Source organism: Camelus bactrianus, chromosome 1, assembly GCF_048773025.1.
Source record: "Camelus bactrianus isolate YW-2024 breed Bactrian camel chromosome 1, ASM4877302v1, whole genome shotgun sequence".
Lineage (NCBI taxonomy): Eukaryota > Metazoa > Chordata > Mammalia > Artiodactyla > Camelidae > Camelus > Camelus bactrianus.
Window position 1 is genome coordinate 122,879,217 of NC_133539.1, and position 19,180 is coordinate 122,898,396.

Genomic DNA, 19,180 nt, shown 5'->3' on the forward strand with positions numbered 1-19,180 from the left:
TGGCTATGTTCCTCTGTAATATGTAACCTGTCTGAACTAATTATTAATCACTTCAGGCTCTGAAAACGCACAACCTTTTGTTTAAATAATTAACAGGTTTGCTTGCATTTACATCCATAAATTAACATAACCCAAACTGACCGGAGCACACACGTTACAGAGTGAGTTCTTTTCCTTCACAAGCCCCCTCAAGCCCTTTTTATTATCTGTAGCCAGGCTTTGGGGGAAATTTTTTCCTGTTCATTTATTTACAAAGTCAGCTGCAAGAATCAGTCAACCAAGGCTGTGTAAATGTTTATCTTTGAAAAGACAGGCGTACGTTTGAAGTGTGAGGATAAAGCTGCGTGAGTCAGTCGTCAGGAGAGACCCTTCGCCTGGAAGCACGTCTGTCTGCTCTGGTGCTCCTGGTGGACAAGCCCCGGCAGCCCCTCTGTCACTTTGTGTGATGTGTGTCAGCAGGCGGCACTTCGTAGGGATGGCGGTGAAGTAGATTTAATTAAATACTTGTCAGTAATATTGAAGTGTGTTACTGGATCTATACTTTGAGAAAATAATGCATAGCATTAGAGTTTAAAAGTGGAAAGTTACAAATCTCTTCAAACATTTTACAAATAGCATGCTTATTTATCTGCTTAGAGCTCTCCTTTATATTTATGTGGTTAGCATGTATAATGCTTAATTTCTGGTTTATGATTTGATGGACAATTTGTTGTCTCAAAGATATAGTTGAAGGGTGGAATTTTCATAGAATATTTTAAGAAAAATGGATATTCAATATTTGTTTCCTGTATCAGATTGCCTTGCCTTTTGAGGGAAGGGGCAGTGATTAGTAATCCTATTTTTTCATTTATTACTAATCCAGAGTTTTCACAAGTACTTTTCTGACTTTTGTTTTTATATATACATATATATGGACACATATATGTATGTATAATACATATGTATTATATTATGCATGTATTATGTATTATATATATATATGACAATTTATTGTTGTTCAAGAGAGCTAACCTGTCTTCGGTCACCTGCAGATCTTTACTTCACACCCATTACTGGCAGCCAGCGTGCCAGACCCAAAGCCAGACAAATCACAGACCCTGCCCTTGGCGCACTCGTGAGCTAGGAGAGGAGACAAACGTGCAAGCAACCACCACAGATGATGACTGGTGTTACGGTGGGGACTCTGACCAAGATCTAGGGGGTTACCAGACGGGCTAGTTAAAACTGAGGGTGGGTAGTGGTTGGGAGGAAGACAGGTTTGCTGGACTTACCGGAGGAACCGGAGTTTTCCATGAGGTGAACAGTATGAACAAGCTCTGGCTGTGCGTTCTTGGGGTTCTTGGTAGATCTGACTGGCTTTACATCTGTCAATCACAAGCTCATACAACATGGGTGTTTACACACATCTGTTTCATTGCCGTGTTGTCACTTTGCAGGAACTGCTGTTTTGACAGTATTGAAGTTTTCAATTTCAGTATACCATGGCTGTTTGATATATTTAAATCAGTGATCAGAAATTTTAACTGGGAGTTGAAAATGTGTCTTTAAGTTGCCCAAAGTTGTATGAAATAGTTGATAATGATACGATTGAGGATGAATATTATGTGCCTAGAAACAAGGGGAAAATCAGTAAAGCAGCTATGGAATAAAAAATAGCCTGCTAATGAGAGAATATTTGAAATTTAAAAGAAGTCCTAGTATCGTCTGAACATATGGACGTAGTTTTCATTCCAGGATTATAGACGCTGTGTTCTGAGATAGATGCAGAAGTACTTAGTCTGGGTGACATACTCTCAGGGAGCTGCAAAGACTGCACTTCAGGCTGCTTTTTCAGATTAGAGGAGGAGTCCAGGTGACATGCCCGAGTCTCCGAGTGCACGTGAAGCAAGACAGGGGAGTTGAACACCATCTCTTAACTCTCTCTCCAGTTTTCAATGTGCTTCTAGATCTTAAATCTCCCTCAAGTGGCAGAGCACTACTGTCCTTGAACTGGGCACAGACCTCTGGTTATCTGGATTTTGTTCGGTCCACAGTGATACATTCATAATCTCCAAAGTGATCACTGCTGCTTGCCTGCCCGCCCCTCCCCCACCTCACACAGGGCCACCCCCAGAGCCTGCGTCTCTCCCTTCTATTCTGACTTTGTAACTCGAATGGGGACCATTTTTCCCTCCTGAGAGATTTGGGGGAGGATCAGGGGAATAGGATAAAGCCAGAGCAGTCCATTTGGCATTTTTAAAACCCATCCCTGCTTCTCCCACTGCCACCTGAGCCGCTGATGGAACCTGCTTCCAGAGTAGGGACCCCACTTCCTGTCTCTATCTCTAGGTGCCGTTTCTAGTTATAATATTTTTAAAAGTCCTGTTGAAAAATGAAACTTTCCTCATGGTGCTAATTTTCAATCTTATAGTAGCATCCCATGCAGCAACTTGATGAAAACATCTCGATCGTTCATTATAAAGATCTCTGTGGTCATATAATTAAATTTTTGTGGCATCCGTTTAGGAACATCTGAATTATTGAGTGTATGAATTAACAGAATAGCAAATAGCAAAATAACAAAAGGCCTTTTATAAAATCAGGACTAGATTTGGATTCTTTTGAAGTAGATGAACTTGCAAATCATGTAAGATTCCAGCGTTGGAGAATACTTCTGCTTATTAACACAGGACTTTTTATGAAGCATAATTTAATCTGGGCAAGGAATTCACGAGAAAATGGCTTATCTTCCACTGTGATGCCGAGCAGCTGTTTTTAAAAATCAGAAAGAGAAACACAACTTGCATTGATGTTCAGGCCTGTGTGGGAAGCCACCTGTGGGCTTCATTTCAGGGTCTCCACAGGGTCCAGTGTCAAGAAAAGGGATTTCTCCCCTTTCTTTGAAAGTGCAGTAATATACCAGTAATGTAGAGGTTGGATTTCAAATGGCTTCAACCAAGGAGGATATAATCAGAAACTTAGAAAGCAGGGAAGAATATTAGAATAGCCAACAAGTTTGCTCACTGAGGGAGCTGGAGTCCCAGGAAAGCCTACCAGCTCTTACTCTGCTTTCACTTAGTATTACTTCTCTCTCTCTCTCTTTTTTTTTTTTTTTTAATTAAAAAAGTTATGATGGTTTATGTTGTTGAAATAGGCTAGAATGTATGATGGTTTAAAGTCCGGGTTGTTGTCTTTATTTTTAAAAAAGACAGAGCAAGTGACAGAGGGGTACAGATTTCCGATTTCTAAAAGCTAATATGCCATCATTCTACGAATCGGTTGCTGGTAGCCTGACAGTGATGGCCGTGAGAGAAATGCCACTAAAAGCAGGATGGAAAACTCCAGAAGCCAAGCAAGTGAAGTCATCTGAAGTAGGAGCATTTAGGCATGCATTTTCCAAATGTGTACCACATCTGGAGTAAAATTCCTTTAAGTCTTAGAAATGTTGTGATACTCTGAACATTTTTTCTGTTGAGAAAATCACTTATCTGGCATACATTGGCCTTTCACCATGTTGGGTAAATTAGATATTTGAGCATGGGTTTTTTAAATTAGTGCACTTTTTCCTTTTTAACTATAAATGAATGCTGTTTTTTAGTCACCCTTTGGTGGGGCCTTTTCCTTACTTTTTCAGGGGCCTATGTAAAATTGTTTTCCCAGGTATGTTAATCCAGACAAATTATAAAGTCGATAAAGTATATATTGACCTTAAACTAGAGTTTATTTTATCACATGGCCCATTGATCCTCATTTTAAATTACCATTTCCTGTAGGTATGAGCCAGTCATTACCAAGTATGGTCATAATTGCACATGGTGTTGAGTACAGGAACTGTAAATCTATTGCCCAATCATAACATTTTTGAGCTGCATTTAAGTAGAGGAAGAGTGTTAAGCTGGGCAAAACAAATGACAAGGGGACGGCAGTCTGTGAGATTCAATTCAGGGGAAAGATACAAGATTGATTGTAAAACCCTTGAAATGTAGGTTTCTTGTAGATGCATTCTTCATCTGTTACACATGGGAAGTCATGTGTAACAGAGCTTAGACACCCAAAACTAATCAATGCTGAGGCGGCTAAATACTTAGCCTTTTACGTGTAAACCTGTCTGCAAAATTAGCGGGTTAATTTATCATTTAGAAATCTTGTATTTTCAAAAATTCAGTGCAAGCATCAGGTGATCTGTGTCTGAAGATATGACTGTGAACCATACAGGCAGTGGATACAATGTCATCAAACACCTGTTCCCACACTTGCACCTGATGGTCAAGAGCAGTGCTTCTCCATTTGTTTTGCAGAGGAATGTTTTTCATTGCCCATGTGTTCCATTTCCCTCTGAAATCCTTCATCTGATTTTATCCATTTTTTAAGGCTCCTCTTTCCCTCCTTTCTTCAGGCACTGTGGCTATGGCACTTTTCTGTAACCTTTCCATTCCTGTGTACAGTAGCTTAAAATTGCAGTGATTGAGCATAACCCACTTGTGTGTATAAATTATTGAAACCCATTTGCACCTTGTAAGAATGGACTTTAAAGCACTGCTGGGCATGTGTGCTGAAAGTACATGGTTTGCTCAAATATAGGGAAATGGCCTGATAAACATGGTTATGGGAGGGGAAAGGGGGAGAAAAGCTGATCAGATGTGAAATGTATCTGTTGTAATTAACATGTTAGAACAAACAAAAATTGTTATTTTTATTTTCCTTTGGTCAATGCATATTAGAATTTGAACTGCCTGGGGATTCCTTATCAGAACTATTCAACTAGTGTTTATCAGAAATGTTCAACTATTGTTGAACATTTATACTTAATTGAAATAATTAAGGGAGGTTTTGTCTAAAACCTATAAACAGAGAATTGTGTGTAAGAATACTGAATGAAATGTGAAATTTAACAAGAATGATGAAGTCATGTCCCAGATGGCTGTCACTTGTTAAACCCTGGTTTACCTGTCTTGCTATGATGACATTTCATTTGGAAGGATGTTTGTGTCGCAGCTGACTGTTCACGTCTGGTGCTGACTGCTGTTCTCAGCCATCACAAAACGCTGAATGTGTGTAGCTGGAGCTTCCTGCTGTTACCTGGTGATGGTGGGAAAGCTCGGTTATGTATATCGTTTCCTAAAGTATATTCAAATAAAAAAAGAAACTATTACCACTATTTTTTTTTAAAGACTGCTAAGATTTGATTGGGATTACATTAAATCTATAGGTCAACTTGGGAAAAATTGGCATCTTAAGAACATCAGATCTTCCACTGTTTGAATATGGCGTAACATTCCATTTAGTTGGGTTTTTATAATTTTTCTCAGCAATGTTGTATAGTTTTTGGTAGGCAAGACTTGCCATGTGCATTGTTAAATTTATCATTAAGTATTTGTTTTTGATGTAAATGCTGTTATTTGTTCCATTTCAGTTTCCAACTGTTCATTGCTAGAATAAAAAAACACAACTATTTGTACACATTAACCTTCCATACTGCAATCTTGCTGAGCTTATTAGTTTGAGTTGCTTATTGGTAGGTTCATTAGGATAGTCTATGTAGACCATAGTGTCATCTGTAAATTGAGTTTCACTTCATCCTCTCCAATCCACATAATTTTTATCTCATTTTCTTGACCTATTGCAATCAATTGTTGACCAGAAGAGATTCCAGCAAACATCTCTGCTTCATTCCTTATGTTAAGTAGAAAGCATGTTCTTCCTTAATTAAAACATAATTTGAAATGGTATTAGCTATGTTTTATTTATAGTTGCTCTTATCAGTTTAAGGATGTTTCTCATGTTCCTAGGTTGTTGAGAACTTTTATCAGGAATGTGTGCTCAGTTTTGTCAAGTGCATTTTCTGCATCTATTGAGATGATCGTATGATTTTTCTTTTTAAGCTGTTAATACAGTGAGTCATATTTGTTGATTTTCAAATGTTGATCCAACTTTGTAATCCTCAGATAAATCTTGTTGATCACAGGGGATTATTCTTTTAAAGTTATTTTGGATTTTGTTTGCTAGGATTTTGTTAATGATTTTTGGATCTGTGTTTGTAAGGAATATTGGTTTATATTTTTTTGTAGTATTGTTTTCCAGTGTGGGTTTTGGGGTACTGCTAACCTCATGGAATAAAGTGGGAAATATTCCCACCTCATAATTTCTGAAAGAGTTTGCATAATCAATGAAATAGCAAACAAAAATACTCTAGAAAAAAGTCAGTGAAGCCCAAAACCAGTTCTTCAGAATGATTAATAAAGTTGATAATACCTAAGAAAATTAATCAAGAAAAAAGAGAAGAAACAAATAAAATCATGAATAAAGGGAACATATCTATAGATCCTATGGACATTAAAAGAATAACAGGAATAATCTGAACAAGTTAATAAGCTTGATGACTGATATTAAATGAACTGAATGAATGAATGTTTTTAAAACATGTAACTTTCCTTCCCTTTGCTTGCTTTGAAGTTCATTTGCTCTTGGGTTCCATGTTTCTTAAGGTGAAAACTTAGATCATTGACTTGAGATCTGTCTTTTTACTAACATGAGCACTTCATATTATAAATTTCCTACCAGGCACTACTTTAATTGCATCCCACACATTTTGATATGATGTGTTTTAATTTTCATTGCTTAAAATACTCCTATTTATTTTATTTTTGACCCATTGATTGTTTAGAAGTATGTTGCTTAATTTCCAAATATTTAAAAGTTTTCAAAATATCTTTGTTATTATTGTCTAGTTTCATTGTGTATTGGTCTGAGAACATAATTTATTTTAGTCCTTTTGAATATACAGAGATTAGCATCATGTCTCAGAATCGTGTTCACTTTGATTAATTAACATGTGACCTTGAAAACAAAGTATATTCTGAGGTTGGATAAAATCTTCTATAAATAACTTATCCTTGATGACTCTTATGCCTTCAGAGTCTCTCAGGAAGTGAGGGTATTGAGCTCTGCCTGTGATCTGTTTCTCCTTTCCGTTCTCTCAGGGTTTAGCTCATGTGTTTTGGGGCAGTGATATTAGATGTCTGCTCACTTAGGATTATTCTTTTTGAAAGGTTGCCTTTATCATTATGAAACGCACCTGTTTTTGTAGGGTAATAGTCTTTGTTCTGAAGTGCACTTTTTTCTGATATTCATGCAGCTATTCTATCTTTCTTCTGATTGGTGGTTTTACAGTATACAATTTTTAAAATTTTGGGGGGGAGGTAATTAGGGTTATTTATTTATTTGTTTATTTATTTATTTATTTTAATGGAGGAACTGGGGATTGAACTCAGGGCGTCGTGCATGCTAAGCACACACTTGACCACTAAGCTATACCCTCCCCCTATAATATACATTTTTTAAACACTATCATGTATTCCATATATCTTTTTATAGGCTCTGCCTCCCCTTTCCCTTAAAACATTGCTGAGAGCATTTTTTTAATAGACTTATTTTTTTAGAGCAGTTTCAGGTTCACAGCAGAATTGAGCAGAAAATACAGAGTTCGCACATAGCCCTCCCCACCCACACATACATACTCCCCTACCCTCAACATCCCTCATCACTGTGGCATATTTGGTACAATCGATGAACCAACATGGGCACATTATTATCTACCAAATTCCATGGTTTACATTAGGGTTCACTCTCGATGTTGTACATTCTATGGGTTTTGACAAATGCATAATGACATGTAGCCACCCCTATAGCATCATACAGAATAATTTCATTGCCCTAAAGATCCTTTGTGCTCCATCTATTCCTCCCTCTCTCCCTCTCCTCAAGCCCCTGGAAACCATGATCTTTTTATTGTTTCGGTAGCTGTGCCTTTTCCAGAATGTCATTTGGTTGGAATCAGTTTGTAGCCTTTTCAGACTGGCTTTTTTCACTCAGTAATATGTCTTTTAAGTTTCTTCTATGTCTTTCATGGCTTGATAGCTCATTTTTTTCACTGCACATACTTTTTAAAATTTACATATATATACTATTCATTATTTCTAAGAACGTTTAAAATTTTAGCTTGTTAAACTTACATAGTTATCAAAAGATTAGAGCCAACCAGAAAATAAGAATTAGTTCACAAAGATACATACACCTTGCTATTAACAGCAACATTATTCATAATTGCCAAGACTTGGAAGCATCCTAAGAGCACATCAATAGTTGAACAGATAATGAAGATGCAGCATACATACATGTAATGGAATACAACTCACCCATAAGAAAGAAGGATATTCTGCCATTTGTGGCCCTTCATCCACTTTTTTTTCACTTCAAAAACCAGAATTTTATAACCAGCATAAACATCTGATTACATCAAAATGACAAAATACCTAGAAATACAATTAACCAAGGAGGTTACCTATACTCCAAAAACTGAAGTGACACAAAGAAATGGAAAAATTTCTTGTGCTCTTGGATTGGAAGAATCAGCACTATCAAAATGGCCACACTACCCAAAGCAGTCTATAGATCCTGTGCAACCCCTGTCAAAATACCCACAACAATTCCAAAATTTATAAGGAACCACAAAAGACCCCAAACAGCCAAAGCAATTTTTTGTCTGTTCTATTCCCTACAGGCTGTTGGGTGGGGCTAGGTCTTGGGGCTAATGATCCAATCAAGATGTCAGCCTCGAGGAAAGCTCATGTAGATGAACACTCCCAGAATGTCCACCACCAGCTTTTATGTCCCCTGAGTGAGCCGCATCCAGTCCCCATGTCCCCAGGAGACCCTCGAAATCCAGCAGGCAGGTCTGGCCCAGGTTCCTATGAAATCACTGTCCCTGCCCTTGGACCTGGTGCACGTGAGTTTCTGTGCACACTTCTCAAGCAAATGGAGTCTGCATTTCCCCTAGTCCCATAAGGCTCCCAGAGCCAAGCCCCACTGGACTTCAAAACCAGATGTCCTGGGGTCTCCTCTTCCCAATGCTGGGACCTGAGCTGGGGAGCCTGAAGTGGGACTTAGAGCCCTCACTCCTGTGGGAGGGCTTCTGTGACTTAATAAATCTTCAGTTTGTGGGTATGGGTCCCCATTATATCATGAGCACACCCCTCCTACTGTCCTGCTATGGTTCCCTCTTTATGTTTCCAGTTGCAGGAGATCTTTTTTGCTAGGTTCCAGTCTTTTTCTGATGGTTGTTCAGCATTCAGTTGTGGTTTCATTGTAGTCACAAGGAGAGGTAAGCTTATGGTCCTAACACTCTGCCATCTTGACCAGAACTCTCCCTAAATTCCATTTTTATTCCCTGATAATGGGTTTTTGCCAGCGATATCATCAATACATGTTGCTAAGTAAGATAATTGGAAGAGAGAAATTCAAGCAATTGAGAAGCCAGATTAATAGATGAGCACACTGAAGCACTACACTGGAGACGCTATCATCTGTAGGGCTACTTAAATGCCAATCATCCGTCCTTTCCTCTTGGAGAAGGATCCTAGTACAGCTTTTCTGTATAAATCTTCCCTGCTGATTTTAGTGATGACTAATTCCCAGTCATCACAAATAACTTCTTATGTGAAGGATTTAAAAAACAAAAAATAAGTCTCTACATTCCTAAATCAAAGCAAAAAATGGAATTCTACTTGGTAGGTTCAGATGGAGTCAGACGACATATCCTATATATTTCTGTTCTGATTTTGATAAAATAATTCACACTCTCTGCCTGTCAATGCATGAGTAATCCATAAAATAACACCTTTTAGCGCTTCATGCAGGAGGGAGGCATTCAGTGCTTAAGGAGAAAGCGTGCTCTTCCTTTTAGTAGTCCAGTCAGGAAGTTATATGTGTGTTTTAATCTTTACTTGGCATAAATAACCCTGCCACTTCCCATTCAGATTGCATCGCCTCTAATTCTGCTTCCTCCTCGAGAATTCCTTTTCTACTTGTTATTTACATCTTTCAAATATTTGCAGATCATTTTCAAATTCCTTTAGCCCAGCTATAAATATTATGTTGCTTTAATCTCCCCCCATAAATCAGTCTTTCCTTCTCATTATTCGGTGGTTTTTTTTCCTGGATTTTTTTCCAGTGTTGCTACACGTGCCTGGCATTGAAGTGCCCCAGAACTAACACAGTACTGCAGCTGCAGTCCCACCAGTGATAATATCGATTTCCAGTCTTAGTACAGGATGTCTCTTCATTTTGTATTTACTATTATATTTATAGATTTTATTTCGTTTGTTGACTATGCTATATCACTATTCTTTGTGAAATGTTTTAATTAATCTTAAGTCTTTTATATGTTATCATTTCTAATAGCCATGGATTAGTCACAATGACTGTCTAAAATCCATGATTTTATCTATTTGATTGTGATTTTATTTTCCCTAGAAACTCTGTATTTTAAAGTTACATAAGCATCGCCTTGTTACACTATTCATTACTTCATTTAGGACAGTTTGTAAATAGTATTAAATAAAGGAGAACTGAGATCTAGTGACACTCTGGTAAACTCTGCAGTATTTATCATTACTCTGATGACCATATTTTATTCAACATTTAAACCAAGAGGAAATGTTTAGATTCAGACAAGTTAGATTATGTGGAAGTAGTATTTAGTGAATTTTAAAATCCAAAATGTAGTTCTGAATGACCCAGCAGAGTATGTGTCTCAGTGAAATGGAAAATTTCTAAACACTTTGCAAAATATTACTTAGCTCCCAGTTGCTGCTGTGATGTGAAGTCCTCACTCAGTTCCCAAAATACTCTCCATATTGTACTATTAGTGTTCTGTATTAAAAAGTACAGCACTCCATTTGTGTTTCCATGTAGAAGCCTGGAAAGGAAGTTACTGCCTCCCTGTGTAAAACATGTCCTAATTTTTTTTTTTTTTGCATTTCTCTGATGATTAGTGATCTTTTTTTTTTAACATTTTTTATTGATTTATAATCATTTTACAATGTTGTGTCAAATTCCAGTGTTCAGCACAATTTTTCAGTCATTCATGGACATATAGACACTCATTGTCACATTTTTTGTCTGTGAGTTATCATAACATTTTGTGTATATTTCCCTGTGCTATACAGTGTAATCTTGTTTATCTATTCTGCAATTTTGAAATCCCAGTCTATCCCTTCCCACCCTCCACCCCCCTGGCAACCACAAGTCTGTATTCTCTGTCTGTGAGTCTATTTCTGTCCTGTATTTACGCTTTGTTTTTGTTTTTTAGATTCCACATATGAGCGATCTCATATGGTATTTTTCTTTCTCTTTCTGGCTTACTTCACTTAGAATGACATTCTCCAGGAGCATCCATGTTGCTGCTGTCCTAATTAATTTTTGAGACAAAGTATGGTTGGAGGTACATCATGCACATGGTGATATTGAGAGTGTGCAAATAAATCGTAAACACTGAACAGAATATACAAAGGCAGAGAAGCCTAAAAGAGTACGCTCTGAGCACTTCAGTCTTGGCTGATGACAAGTTTTGGGTGATAGGAAAAAGTGGCTTCACCTGAAAGACAGGTGAATGGCTGCTATTTGTTTCTACCCCAAATCCATCGCTTCCATTAATTTGTTTCAGGTGCTCACTCCTCTAATGTGTGATTGAGGTGAAGGTGCTCCCATATTGAGCTGGAGATTGCTTCTGATTAGTCATGGCAAATTTCAGTCATCTCATTATATCCAAGAGAAATTGAACAAAATCCAGAATTCACCTTTGATAAGAGAAAGTTTCAACAAGCTAGGAGAAAAGGGTTTCTTCAGCCTGATACAAGCATCTACCTCAACTCTACAGCTAGCATCTTAATTCAGAGCAAATGACAATGTTTTCCCCTTAAAATCAGGAAAAAGACAAGTATATCCATTCTCACAACTTCTATTTAACATTGTGCTGGAGGTTTTAGTAAGTGTAATAAGATAGGAAAAAGGGTATCCGGATTGGAAAGCGAGAAGTAAAACTATCTTAATTTGCAGACTACAGAATAATCTATGTAGAAAATCTGATGGATTTATAAAAATGTTAGTAGAACTAATGTATGAATATAGGAAGGTTGCAGGATGTAATGCCAATATAAAAAAATCATCTGAAATTTTAAAAATCTGAAATTAGAATACAAATAACACGTATAATAATATCAAATATACAGTAAGTCTTAAAGAAAATGTATGAGACCTGCAAAGTGGGAACTAAAAATATTGTTGATTGCTGTTAAGCAATTAAAGAAGGCTAAAATAAAAGATGGGTACCTTGGTCCTGTCTCAGGACTTTTAACATTATGATGAGGTCAAATATATCTAAAGTAAATGATAAATAGAATAACTATTAAAATCTCAGCAGGCTTCTTATAGAAATTGACATGTGGTTTAATTCATTCAGAAATTCCAAGGACCTAGAATTGCCACAATAACTTTCAAAAAATAAGGACAAAGTCAAAAGGCAAACCTGATTTCAAAAGTCACTATAAACCTGTAAAATTATGATGGTGTGTTTTTACCACAACATAGACAAGTGAATCAATGAAAAAAGATGGGGAAGTCTAGAAATAGAGTGACACATATATGGACAACAATTTTTTTTGTAAGTAGCTTTACTGAGATAGAATTCACAAATTCACATGCCAGACATTTCACATAAAGAGTACAATTCAATGATATTTTGAATGTTTACATAGTTGTGAAACTATAACCATGATCAAATTTAGAACTTTTTTCATCACCTGAAAATGAAAGCCCATGCCCATTAGCTATCACCTTTCAATGCCTTGGTCTTCCCAGATCCTAAGTAAATGCTGATCTACTTTATGGATTTGCCTATTCTTGTCATTTTATATAAAAGAAATAATGTGGGATCTTGTGTGGCTGGCTTCTTTCACTTACCATGTTTTCAAGGTCCATACAAGTTGTAGCATGTATCAGGGCTTTGATATTTTTATGGACAAGTGATACTGTATCGTAGGGGTGCACCACAATTGTATTTATCCATTCACCAGTTGATGAATGTTTGGGTTGATTTGACTTTTGGCTATTATATATAATGCTCTTAACATTCGTGTGTAAGTTCTCATAGTCTATTTATTTCCATTGTTCTTGGGTATTTACACCTAGTGATGAAATTGTTGGGTCAAATAGTAACACTGTGTTTAAAATTTAAGTAACTTTTAGATTATTTTCCAATAGGGCTGTACCATTTTTCATTCTCACCAACAGTTGTAGTTGTCACTGTAGTTGTCACTGTCATTGCTGGAGAGAGTCATTTAAATAAAATATAAACTTATTTTATTAAATGTTGAAGACAAGTAGCTCTGTGAATAGGTGGCCAGAATCCATTCCACTTTGTTCTGCTTTTTTCTGGTCTACTCATGAATTCCTTCCTCTGCCCAAGGAAATAGAGAAATTCCCATGAAAGTGTCCCTGACATAAGAGAAGAAAAACTGGAAAATTCACATATACATCAACAGTAACAACACAACCAACCAATGGACCAAAAAAAAAAAAAAAAAGATCAAGAGAAATTAGAAAATACCTTAAAACAAATGAAAACAAAAAACATAAACTTGCTGTACCCAAACTTACGTGATGCAATGAAGTATATACTCAGAGAAATGTATAGTTTTAAATGTCTATATTAAAAATAAATATCTCAAATCAATTAATCAAGAAGAATAAACTAAATACAAAATGAGTAGAAGGAAGGAAATAGTCAAGATTGTAGCGAAGATAGAGAATAGAAAAACGAGAGAAAATAAATGGACCAAAATCATTTAAAAGGGCAACAAAATTGACAAAACCTTAGCTAGAGTGATCAGAAAAAAAAAAGCCTCAAATTACTAAAATCAGAAATGAAAGTAAGGAAATTACTACAGACCTTAGTTCCAAAGATAGCACAGAATTGTACTCTTAAAAACAGTTAAAATGATGAATTTTACGTTATGTAATTTTACCTCAATAGAAAAGCCTGTATTTGTGTGGATTCATGAACTGTCTGGTTCCATTGATCTGTATGTCTTTCCTTTCATCAGTACCATATTATCTTGAGTGTCGTAACTGTCACTTTGTAGTAAGTCTTAAAATAAGATTTTTTTCTTTTCAAAAATATTTTTGCTATTCTAGTTATTATCACTTTCTGTATAGAGTTTAAAATTAATGTGTCAATATACACAATAGGTAATACTGGGGGTTTTATTGAAATTGGGTTAAATCTATAGATTTTTTTTGTTTTAAAAAATTGATATTTTAACTCTATTGAGTCTTTCAATCCATGAGCATGATCTATCTTTCCATTTATTTAGACTTTCAGACATCCTTTGTTTTCTTTTGTTAGCTTTTTTTAGTTTTAAGTATACAGCGCTGCATATATTTCTTAGATTTGTATCAAAGTATTTGTTTTTTTAAAAAAAAGCTATTTAAGTGGCATTTAAAAAAAGTTGGCTTCTTATTTTTCATTAATATTCTATACATTACAATTTAATTTTTGTACGTTGACCTTTTATTGTGCAACTTTGCTAAATTCACTTACTAATTCCAACTTTTTATAGATTCTGGAGATTTCTACTTTCATGATCATGTCATCCTTTCCAATTTCTATGCTTTTTTCCCCCTTGCTTTATTGTACTGACTAGTCAATGTAGGATGTTGAACAGGAGTGGTAAAAGTTTTATATCCTTGCTTTGTTCTTGATTCTGGGATAAAACATTAAATCTTTTACTACTATGTATGATGTTAGCTGTAGATTTTTTCTGTAGATGCCCTTCATCAGATTAAGGAAGTCCCCTTGTATTCCTAATTGGCTAGAGTTTTTAATGATGGATATATTTTGAAAGTTTCAGGTTATTTTTCTGCATCAGCTGATATAATCATATGGTTTTGATTTTTCCTTAGTCCAGGGATCAGCATACTGTGACCCACAGACTGAATCCTGCCCCCTGGCTGTTTGTGTAGAGGCAGCAAGCTAAAACACATTTTTTACATTTTTTTTAACGGATTGTAAAAAGAAGAATAATATTCTGTAAAAAGTGTATGTCACCCACAAAGCTTAAAATATTTGCTGTTTGGTCCTTTACTGAAAAAAATTGCTGCATCATCCTTTAGTCAGTTAATATAATGGGTTACATCAGTGATGTCTCTTTAACTAGGTTTGCATCACAAGAAACCGCCCCCCCCACTTGTTTGTGATGTAGTATTCCATTTATAAATTTCTGGATTTAATTTGCTATAATTTTACTAGAAAATTGTATGTCTGTTTTCATAAGATACTGATTTGTAATTTTCTTACAAGGTCTTTTAAGGCTAATACTAGCCTCAAAAGTGAGTAGGGGATTGTCTCTTTTTTTCTATTTTTTATTTAAAAATATTTTCTTAAGAGGCTGTGTTTATTTTATGTTTATTTTATGTTCATAGCAAAATTGAGCAGAAAATACAGAAGTTACCCCTTGCTCCCAGACATGCACAACCTCCCCCACTACCAACGCTTGTACCAGAGAGTACATTTGTATGTTATTGGATAATCAATCTAAATTGGTACATCATTGATACACTACACCAAAAGTCCATTAGGGTTCATTCTGTGGGTTTTGACAAATGTATAGTGACATGTATCACTATTATACTGCCATATGGAATAGTTACACGGCCCTAAAAATCGTCTGTGCTCCAGAGTTACTTTACCTTCCTCCCTCTTTCTGAACCCCTGGAAATCACTGATCTTTTTACTGTCTGTGTAACTGTACCTGATCTAGAATTTCATATATTGGAATCATACAGTATGCAGCCATTTCCGATTGTCTTCTTCCATTTAGTAACAGGCATTTAAGTTTCTTCCATGTCTTTCCATGGCTTGAGAGCTCATTTCCTTTTAGTGCTGAATAACGTTACATTGCCTGGATGTACCATGGTTTACTTATTAATTCACCAAATGAAGGACAAGTTGGTTGCTTCCAAGTTTTTGAAATTGTGAATAAAGCTGTTATAAACTTCCATGTGCAGGTTTTTGTATCCATGTGCAGGTACACAAGCTTTTAATTCCTTTGGGTAAATACCGAGGGGTACGATTGCTGGATCGTGTGGTAGGAGTATGTTTAGCTTTGTAAGAAACTGTCCAGCTGTCTCCCAAAGTGACTGTTCCATGTTTGCATTCCCACCAGCAAAAGAGGAGAGTTCTTGTTGCTCCACATCCTTGTCAGCATTTGGTGTTCTCAGTGTTACAGATGTCTGGCCATTCTGATAGGTATGTAGTGGTAGCTTACTGTTGTTTTAGTTTACAACTTTCTAACGGTATATAATGTTGAGCATTTTTTCATATGCTAATTTCTCATGTTTATCCTCTTCAGTGAGGTATCTGTTCAGGTCTTTTGCCCATTTTTAAATCAGGTTGTTATTTAATTTTAAGAGTTCTTTGTATATTGTGAATAACAGTCCTTTATTGAATAAATCTTTTGCAAATGTTTTCTTTCAGTTTGTGGCTTGTTTTCTCATTCTCTTGCCAGTGTCTTTCACAGAGAAGAACTTTGTTGTTGTTGTTGTTGTTGTTATGAGTGTACCTTATCAATTCTTTCTTTCATGGACCGTGCCTTTGCTGTTATATCTAAAAAGTCACCACCATACCGAGCACCATCTAGAATTTTTTCTATGTTACCTCCTAGGAATTTTATAATTTTGCATTTTACATTAAGGTCTATCATCCATTTTAAGTTACTTTTTTTTGAAAGGTATAAGGTCTGTCTCTAGACTCCTAGGTTTTTTAATATGTGGATGTCTGGTTGTTCCACTGCCATTTGTTGAAGAGATTATCTTTTCTCCATTGTCGTACCTTTGTGATTCATTAAGATCAGTTCACTGTAGCTATTCTTTATTAAGTTGAGGGAGTTCCCCTCTATTCCTAACTTGCTGAGAGTTTTTTTTTATCAAGAATGAATGTTGAACTTTGTCAAAGATTTTTTTCTGTATGCATTGATATAATCATGTGGGTTTTTTTCTTCTTTAGCTGCTGATGTAATGGATTGCATTAATGGATATCCAAATGTTAACCAACCTTGCATAACTGGGATTAATCTCACATAGTCTTGGTGTGTAATTCTTTTCATATATTGTTGGTTTTGATTTGCTAGTATTTTGTTGATGATTGTTGCATTTGTGTTCATGAGAGATAGTGGTCTGTAGTTTTCTTGTGAAGACTATCTGGTTTTGGTAATGCTGGCCTCATAGAATGAATTAGGAGGTTTCCCTTATTTCAGTATCTTCTGTGTTTTCATACAAATTTTAGAATGATTTGTTGCAATTTTGTGAAAAGTGCCATTGGCATTTTGATAGGTGTTGCATTGAGTCTGCAGATTTCCTTTGATTGTATGGTCATTTCAACAATATTAATTCTTCCAATATATGAACACAGTATACTTTCCCACACAAAAGACCTAAATAGCCAGTCTTGATAAAGAAGAACAAAGCTGGAGGTATCATGCTCCCTGACTTCAAACTGTGCTACTACAAAGCTACACTCATCAAAACAGTATGGTAAAGGCTAACCTTTTCAACAAATGGTGCTGGGTCAGTTGAATATCTATATGAAAGAAATAATGTGACTCGACCCTTAACTTATACCATACGTGAAAACTGACTCCATATGGATTGCGTACCTAAATGTGAAGAAAAAACGATTTGACTTCTAGGCTAAAACATGAGAACCACTTCATGATACACACCTGATAGTTGAAATCTAAAAGATGGAAAAAGCAAGTGTTGGCATGAATGTGGAGCATTAGCAAATCTCACACACTCTTGATGGGAGCACAAATTGGTCCAGCCACTTTGGAACATTGTTTGGTGGAGTGTACTTAAGCCAAACCCGTGCATACCCCATGACCCAGCAATTCTACTGCTAGATCTATATCTATCACCAATATGCACATAGATTTATCGAAAGACATGTACTAGAATGTTCATAGCATTAATCATAATAGTCCCAAGCTGGAAACTGTAACTATCTGTCAACAGTGGTGTGGGTAAACAAATTGAGACACACTAAACTACTGTGCAGCAATGAGAATCAGATACCTATAACTGCATGTGATACGGATGAATCTGACAAAGACAACATGAAGGAAAATAAAACTACAGTTGATCCTTGAACAACACACGGGTTAACCTGTGTGTAACTTCAGTCAGCCCTCTGTATCCATGGTTACTCTGCTTGTGTAGATTCAATCAGCCACAGACTATGTAGTCCTGTACTATTTACTGTTGAAATATAGCCACATATAAGTGGACCCACAGTCCAAGACAGTGCATTCTAGGGTCAGCTGTGTGTAGTATACCACATAACACACTATCTGATTTCATGCGTGCGAAGTACAAAACAAAGCAACACTAATCTGTGCTCTCAGATGTCAGGACGGTGGCTACCCTGAGAGGTTCAGGCTAGAGGGAAGTTGAGAGGGCTTTGGGGGTCCCAGTATTGTTCCCTTACTTGATTAGAATGCTGACTTCATGAGTCTGACCAGATTGTGATATTTTGGGGGGCTTTAGACATGCAATATTGCATTTTTCTGTATGTACAGTATTTTTCAGTAGAATGTTTAAAAATGTTTCCACAGCACAGATGTGTCATAATTTATTCAAACTTCTCTGTATTTATTGGTCGTTCAATTGGCTTCAGCTTTTTACTTCTACAAATATTGTGAAGTAAAGATCTCCATACATATTTGATTCATGGTGGTCCCCTTTAAGAATAAGTCATTCATATGTTAAGTGGCTGAAGTCTTTGTGCTAAAATACATTGTGATGTTTGTTCCCCCCAAAACGGGAAACTCAGATTTTCATTTTCACTAGCAATGTTTGTATTTCTCCTCTTACAATCTCATGAGAATGTCTTGTCTTTTTCATTGTGTTTCATTTCATTTCCTCATTTATAATAGATTCAATCATTTTGCTTTCATAGATGTTGCAGATACTTTCCCTAATATAGCTGCTCTACATTGAACTTGTTTATAGTAGACTTTCTATAAAACTTATGGTGATTTTAAGTACACAGATACTTTCATACTTTCCTTTGAAGAGATGGAGGTAAATTCCTCTGTCTTTCAGCATGGACTGGGCTTTAATGACTTCCTTTTAATGAATAGTATGTGATAAAGTGACAGCCCTATGAAGAGGCTTACATGGAAAGGAGCTGAGGCCTCCAGCCAACAGACATGTGTGTAAACTTTCATAGAAGTGGATCTTTCAGCCCTAGTCAAGCCTTCATATGACCACAGCCCTGGCCGATGACTTGACACCAAAGCAAAGCCAC

General features: G+C 36.2%; 1 protein-coding gene across 1 annotated transcript in view; it reads left to right on the forward strand.

The window, feature by feature from the left end:
• Positions 1–339: 339 nt before the first annotated feature.
• The window catches only part of LOC141578873 (uncharacterized), a 35,855-nt gene continuing 17,014 nt past the window's right edge, over positions 340–19,180 (forward strand). Inside the window, exon 1 of the mRNA XM_074372563.1 lies at positions 340–481. The gene's annotated coding sequence lies outside the window, so the exon portion shown is untranslated. The remainder of the gene's footprint in view (positions 482–19,180) is intronic.